The sequence below is a fragment of the Pseudorasbora parva genome, chromosome 10 (genome assembly GCF_024679245.1).
Source record: "Pseudorasbora parva isolate DD20220531a chromosome 10, ASM2467924v1, whole genome shotgun sequence".
NCBI classification, from domain to species: domain Eukaryota; kingdom Metazoa; phylum Chordata; class Actinopteri; order Cypriniformes; family Gobionidae; genus Pseudorasbora; species Pseudorasbora parva.
Genome location: NC_090181.1, coordinates 7,222,118 through 7,229,988, shown reverse-complemented (window position 1 = coordinate 7,229,988; position 7,871 = coordinate 7,222,118).

Below are 7,871 nucleotides of genomic sequence, written 5' to 3'. Positions count from 1 at the left end.
TAAATGCACTTTTAATCTATTTTATCATCTATCTTAGCACGTTTGAGCTTCAGCGAGAACCAATGAGGTTCATTCTCGTGTTACGCAGCACGTTTGAGCATCAGCGAGAACCAATGAGGTTCATTCTCGTGTTACGCAGCACGTTTGAGCTTCAGCGAGAACCAATGAGGTTCATTCTAGTGTTACGCAGCACGTTTGAGCTTCAGCGAGAACCAATGAGGTTCATTCTCGTGTTACGCAGCACGTTTGAGCTTCAGCGAGAACCAATGAGGTTCATTCTAGTGTTTGACTATCCCTTTAAGTTTAAAACATAACATTATACCAACCTTAATGAGGCTCTTGCACAGGAAGTGTGTTTTCCTTAAAAAGTAGATATCTCATTATTATTAAGGTGCAAATAATGCCTGGGGAAGATGATTGAGTGTTTTTATAAAAAAAAAAAAATTATGATTGCCAAAATGTTGGCGTAATATGATACTGCCTTTAACTAAACAAATACATAAGTTGCAGAGAAATTATAATTCTGCTCAGCTTCCATCAGCCTGCCAAGTGATATCCTTCACACCATAGATCGAGTCTTCTTGTGCTTTGTTTTGAGTGGCTTCATAATTTATAACCCCCATGAAATATTTCCAGAGTCCACAGTAAGGCTGTCATCTTCCATTCTAGGGATGGAACGTCAATCTGACTTTGACTTCTTATACTGTCGAAATATATCTAATATTTAGCTTAATCAGAAAGCAACAAACAGGCACCATTAGACGAAAGCCTCACAAAATGATACATGTAAGCTGGACTTTAGTTATGGAATTATGAAACAGAGTGCAGTTTCTATTCTACTATGCCAAAATGAATCCTAATATGCTTATCCTGAATGCTGCTGACAGGATTAACTGCTTAGGATTTCATTTTTCCCCTCAAGGGATTTTAGTGTGTTTCCCCACTGACCATATGTAATTTCAGACAGTCAGATTGTAATTGCTCAAGTTAAGTTGGGGAACATTTGGTAAATCATTTAATATGAGTCCCATACACTGTAGTATCGCGTAGCCAGACCTTCAGACTGACGGCATCTGGACTCCATTGCAGCTTTTGTTTGCCAAGGACAGCCCAAGAGGACGTATGACCGACATGTAAGCAACCAATCAAAGGTCGTTTATTTCTACGTCATGTTTAGGGGTGTGAAAACCCTTACAACAACAGACCGGCGTGCATTTAATACGTTCATTTAAACGTTGTCCATGTTTACTGCAACAATTATGCCGCGAACTTCACATACATTTGAAAATCCAGCGTTTAGTTGATCCTGATAAGCGCTTATTGTCAGAGTTGTAAACACAATATAGTGTACTTCTTCAATGATGGAGTCTTTAAAGCTACACTGTGTAACTTTTTTAGTTTATTCTTAGCTAAAATCACTTAGTTCTTTCAAAAATATATGAGGTCCTTAATGTATATTTACTTCTTTCAAGTAATAAAGTATTCTCATAAATTTATAATACGCCATTGAAAATACATACGGGTGAGGGGTTCGAATGCCGGTCGCCATGTTGCCCCTCCATCTTGAAAGTACAGCAGCCAAAGAGGGACATACCCGTAAATTCAAGCTTTGCCTTTTGTGTTTAAACACTCGATGGCACCGTGTCGAATGTGAAAAGAGGGATTGCCATGTTAATCTTGGACTAAATCGGCCACCGTCGGAGTTAAAACGAAATCACAATTGAGAGGAACAGAAACTCATGTTCACTGGATGGTCGTATACCTTTACACCGCTAGATGGGGGAAAATATCACACAGTGTAGCTTTAAAGAACACTACACGCATGTCTCCTGGAAATACTGGGATCCAGATAACGACTGAAAACTCCCAAAGGGTCTCCCGTTTTCTGTGTCTTATGCCCACATTGTACAATTTTGGGCTGTCCCAGGCGAAAGATGACCAATCGTTTCTTTAGTTGTGGCTCCAAAATGGTGGTCCCCCATCACACAGTAAGAGAGGTTCAAAGACGGACCTAGTCTCGGTCTTGCGACCAAAGATAACCTGGAACCAAAACTCCACTTGGAAAATTATTTACTGCACTAAAATAGTATGTCTTAAACCAGACGCTGATTTGCGCTCCTCTTGGTCTTTGCGGCTGCGTCTGTGTTCTTTCATTTGCGTGTCATCAGTAAATCACTCGCTACTTTCCACTCCCATCAGCGCTTTTTTTGGAATTGCTCTCTTATTATAATTTGCAAAAAAAGCAAAGCGGAGCGTGATCATTATTTCAAACATCTCTTTTTGTTTTCTGCGTGTGTTTTAGATACAGTGTTTTAGATACAGAATAAATACTGTATAGAATAAATAATCAAAATAAAAATGTTGCACAATTGTCCAATTTATTCTTTGTCCTTTTGCATAAGGAAAACACTGGGCTATAGCTTAAGGGGAATTGTTTTTAGTGTGTCTCATTAGCCTTTCTATTCAGTGAGATAATAAAATGATTTCATGCTCACATTTCTTGACTATGTGGCTTGTCTACACCTTCCTGAGTGCCTTCTATATGCTCCTACCCAATTAAACCCTTTTTCATGACACTGCATAATGCATGTCTGTTATTTTCCAGAGTCCCTGTGAGCAGGCATCTTCAGGTTTGCATCAAAGCCCCTGTCACTACGAGGTCTTTGGATGCCACGATAGTTCATTTCGTGACAGCCCTCTCAGAGCGAGTCAGCTTTCTTCATTTGGCTGATCTGAGACACAGTAGGATATTCTAGCACACAGCTGACACCAGGCAGGAGGACAGATTTCATCTTTTGATTTGGGGAAAGGAATTGATTTATGTTTCTTCTACAAGTGTTTGTTCAATGCTGTATATATCTCCAGAACATGTAAGCCCCCCAAAAAATCACATGAACGTAGTGTTAAATTATTACACACACACACACACACACACACACACACACACACACACACACACACACACACACACACACACACACACACACACACACACACACACACACACACACAGCCCCTAAACCTACCCATCACAAGAAACAATCTGCATTTTTACATTTTCAAAAAAACTATTTAGTATGTTTATAAATCCATTTACCTTGTGGACACACACACATATTCAGACACATTTTGAATGCGTGACTCAAACTTCCCTAAACCTACCTATTTGTGTATTATAAAAAAACAGGATATAACCGGCAGATACGACTGCATGCATAATTTATTCAGTAAGTACAAATACTCCAAGTGTTCCGAGGCCAAACGATTGATTTGTGTGAAGAAAATCCCCAAAAGCGATCAGTAACGTCGACGAGTCCATCCGCCAAAGATTAATACATTTCAAATATTGCCGCCGGAAGAAACGTCAGGTCAGCTTTGACAGCATTGGCTGTCGTGTGTCTCGTGACCAATTGCGTCATTACGTCAGCTTTGATTGTAAAATGCCATTGGCTCTCGTGTGTCTCACGACCGATCGCGTCATTCAACTTCTGTGTATCATTTGAATCACAAATATGAATGAACGAGTGCGTGTGTGTTCTGTTCGCAAAGGAGCGCGATCATCATTTCAACGACTAAAACATTAAGATCATCTCTGTTCTTCACATGAAGATATCGTATGACTTCAGAAGACTTGGAATGCAACATGAGTTAATACTTTTATAAAGTTTTTTGGTCAGTTTTTGCAATAAATACATGTGACTGTACATTTTTGCCTGTTACGTGTTTTATATTGTTGAGAGTGGGTAGGTTTAGGGTAGGAGTGGAGTTAGTTACTCCAAAATATAAAATTAGGCTATAAATATTAATTCTGTGAGATCAGGTTGGCCCGTGTATGTTTACGCGTTAAGTCATGATGTCATCTTGCGCGAATGGAGAAAAAATATTACCACTTAGCGCCTCCGGTGGACGGTTTACCCCAAAAGTGCAGGTAAACGTACCTGGAGGTACATAATTAGTGTGTTGCAAAAATTTAGGCAGAGTCACGCATTTCTAATGAGCCTGGGTTGTTTAACACCCTTGGTGTTTATTTTATTACATTGGATTACACTATTAGTGTTATTAATAAAGTATTCTGTTCAGTGCATATGTTTTTACACTATAATATGGTGTTAATGTGCAAGATCAGACAGAAAATCATGAATCTTCAGACAGATGTATTAAGTTTATTTAACAAATGGGCAAAGCGGCTACTTCAAAACATATGCCAGGTGTGTAAAGGTCAATTAGTCAATCACATTCATGAGGTGTTGGACTGAAATAAAATAAAAGTTAATTAAACGTGTAAAATCATCAAATTTGCCTAGACATTTACAAATATGACGGGTAGATTTGAACAAGATTGCAGAAAGCTACTTGTCGAGGGTTGTGCAGCATCCATAAACGCGGTTCCTCTTTGTCCCATCAGCGAGCAGGAATGGCTGTGTGGTCTCTTCATTTCAATCAAGGTGTTCTTGTATGTTAGTCTCTGCCTAAAGATCAAAGACAAAAACAACACTCAAAGTCATGTCTTCAATTGACTGTCTGTATATTAGTTTTCCACAATACAATCAAGCTAAAGGGATAGTTCACCCAAAAATAAAAATGTGATGTTTATCTGCTTACCCTCAGTGCATTGTTTCCTTGTCTTTGTTTCTTCAGTAGAACACAAATGACGATTTTTAACTCCAACCGTTGCTGCATAATGCATCTCAATGTTTTTTTTATTTATATGAGAGCCACTATGAGAGTAAAAACACACACATAAGAATCCATATTAAACCCTGTGGCTCGTGACGATACATTGATGTCTTAAAACACGAAACGATTGGTTTCTGCGGGAAATCGAACAGTATTTGTTATTTTTTTAACCTCATAGCAGACAAATCTTATCTAGTGTTCCCATCCGTCAGTACTTCCGTCAAAGAAGGTCAAAAGGCCAAAACATATCATAGAAATGTGTAAATAGATTCCTCATTACTGCATGCACAGATCGGTAGAATTAGGAATCTATGTACACATTTCTATGTATGCACTGGGTTTTGACCTTCGATGGAAGTACTGACGGATGGGAACACTAGATAACGTTTGTCTACTATGAGGTAAAATAAGATCAGTTGTGCACAACTGCATATGCAACAGTCAGACAGTTCTCTGATCTAGGAATCGTCTGATTGACAGTACTCTGGCCTAATAGTGCTGGGGGAACCAATGGGGGCAGGATCCATATTTCAGGGCGGCCGTGACAACCTTTACACATGCCCCTGCCAAAATGTAGTGTCAGATATTTGCTCACTGGCGCCCTTCATATGATGGTGGCCTATAGACGACCGCCTCGTTTGCCTGGGGCTTAAACCGGCCCTGGAACCCATGACCTTGCGCGGACTTGACAACCACGCGGAACATACAGCAATGCACTCAAAACACCAGCCATAAACACCCTAATCTAGCACACAAACACACTTTGTCATATTTTTTTCTGAAGGACAAAATGGCCACAATAAACCAGAGATTTGTGGAGTCCAATCCTTCTTGAGCTGTGTGCTGTCATTCCGGATGGAATTATCCAGATCGTGCCGGCTCTTGAAATTAGCTGATAAGAACTTTGGCATGTAAATAATTTGCAATTAATGGAGCGGTCTCTCAACAGCCCCCCTCCGCTCCCGTCATCCAGCATCTTCCTAATCAGAGCCTGGACACCTCAACGCCTCGCTGAGTCCCAACCACATCCGGACCTGTGGGTTGCCGCTGACTGGTGATTAATGCCTGTTCTCTTTAATGAGCAGACAGTTTCATCAAACCCGTCCCCAGCTCTCCCTCGTTCCTGTGATAACTGAACCACTCTTGTGGGCCCATCGGCTAAAAATGCTTGTCATTGTTTGTTGCTGATAGATTTTTTGTTGTCTTGTTGGACCATTCAGGTGTCAGAATGTTCTATTCAGTTCCCTCCAGAGATACTTAGCAGCATTGTGATTCATTTGGCACTAAATTTAAAAATGTTTTTTATTCGATCCGATTTCCCAAGATTAATCAAAGGGTCTTGTTGTTTTCACTCCTCAGGTAATAACCTTGAGCAGCAGCTGTTGATCTGATAAGTTGCCTGTAGACTTTTACCCCAAGGTGTTTGCAAGAGAGATTTCGTGTGCTGCATTATTGTGTTGGAGTCAGACAGTGAAAGTTAGGTGCAGTCTATAACAGGCTTCACCCAGAACTTAAGCGTTTCTTCCTCGGCACAAGATACTCAAAACTACACTAAATTATGGAGCGGTAAGTCAGCATGTTCTGTAGAGATTACAGGAAAAGGAAACACTACTGTATTCTTTGAAACATGTTTACAGTACCAATATCCCAGCTATCAATTTTAGGTTATAAGAACGTTTCCCTAACGTTCCCATTAAGTTATAAAAATGTTTTCTGAATGTTCTAGGAATGTTAAAATGTCCAGTTTGTGAAAGGTTGTATTAACGTTCTTATTAGGTTATAAGAATGTAATTTAAAACGTTATTCTCTTGCTATATAAGCGTTATACTAACGTGTTAAATAACATTCTTATATGGCTGTGGAGTATGCTCAAATAAAATATTTCTGTTTTCTCCTTTAATGTACTTGCTTTTGTTTATTGACATCTTATTCTTTCTTAAAAAAAGGTAAAACCACTTTTATAATTGACTTTTATATTTATATTACATTTATATTTAATACATGATTAGTTTACTAGATTTTTTTTCTGATTGTAATATATATATATATATATATATATATATATTATTACAATCAGAAGAAAAAAAAAAAATATAAATATTCATACAAAAAAGCATTTTGTGTCATTAAGTTGTCTCTGGATACAAAAATCATGTACCTAAAGTTTAAGAAAAAAACTATATGACTAATTTGTAATGACTAATACTTTTTTAATGTAGTAACATTTTTAAAACATTCCACTAACAATGTAAGAATAACGTTTTATAGCTAATGTTTTCAGAACGTTAATCAATAGCAAATAACGTTGGCACAACGTTCTAATAACATTACTGCAAGAACATTTTTTTTTATAAAAAAATGTTTTTTTGTAACTTATAACTTTGAGAGAACTTTCAGAGAACGGTAGCCAATATTCTGAGAACGTTCCCTGTTAGCTGGGATGTAGAAAATAAAAGGAAACAATATCATGTCATGCTTTGCAGTTGCTATGATACACAAAGACAAAAGAAACCCCCTAATGAGTGTGGAATCTGGTATGTTACTGGGAAACTAAAGAACTGATTGATGATGCCATTGTTTTAATGCATACATGAGTTAGGAAAAACTGTTCACCTAAAATCTTATTAGATTAATTCAACAGAACATTATATAAGCCTATATTGTAATATATTTTTTTCCATGAACGTGTGTTAAATCATTCCCAATAGTCTATGTTCTTTATTTCATAGATTTTCTCGTAGTTGCTGCTTCCAGTAGTGTTTGTTTATGATAGAGCTTTTATCCAATCATATTTCAGGCATCATGTGTTGCCAGGGTTGAAGAAATCTGCCTTGAGGCCTTCAGAATGCGGGCGCCTCAAGCTTAAAATGAGCAGTGTTGTAAAGTAACAAATTACAAATACTCTCATTACTGTAATTAGAGTAGTTTTTCTCAGGAATTGTAATTTTTTAAGTAGTTTAAAAACAGTGTACTTTCCCTTGAGTACATTTTTAGAGCTGTATCGGTACTTTTACTGCGCATTATTTCCCCTAAACCTGCCGTCGCTACATCATGTTTATTTTTTTCCTGTCAACATGATTGGCTAAGACGAATAATCAGTCCTGTGTCTCCATGCGTCACGCATCAAATCAACCATAGCGACCAGCCTATAATGAGCCACGCGCTTTATAAAAAGGGGGTTGTTGCTGATTACT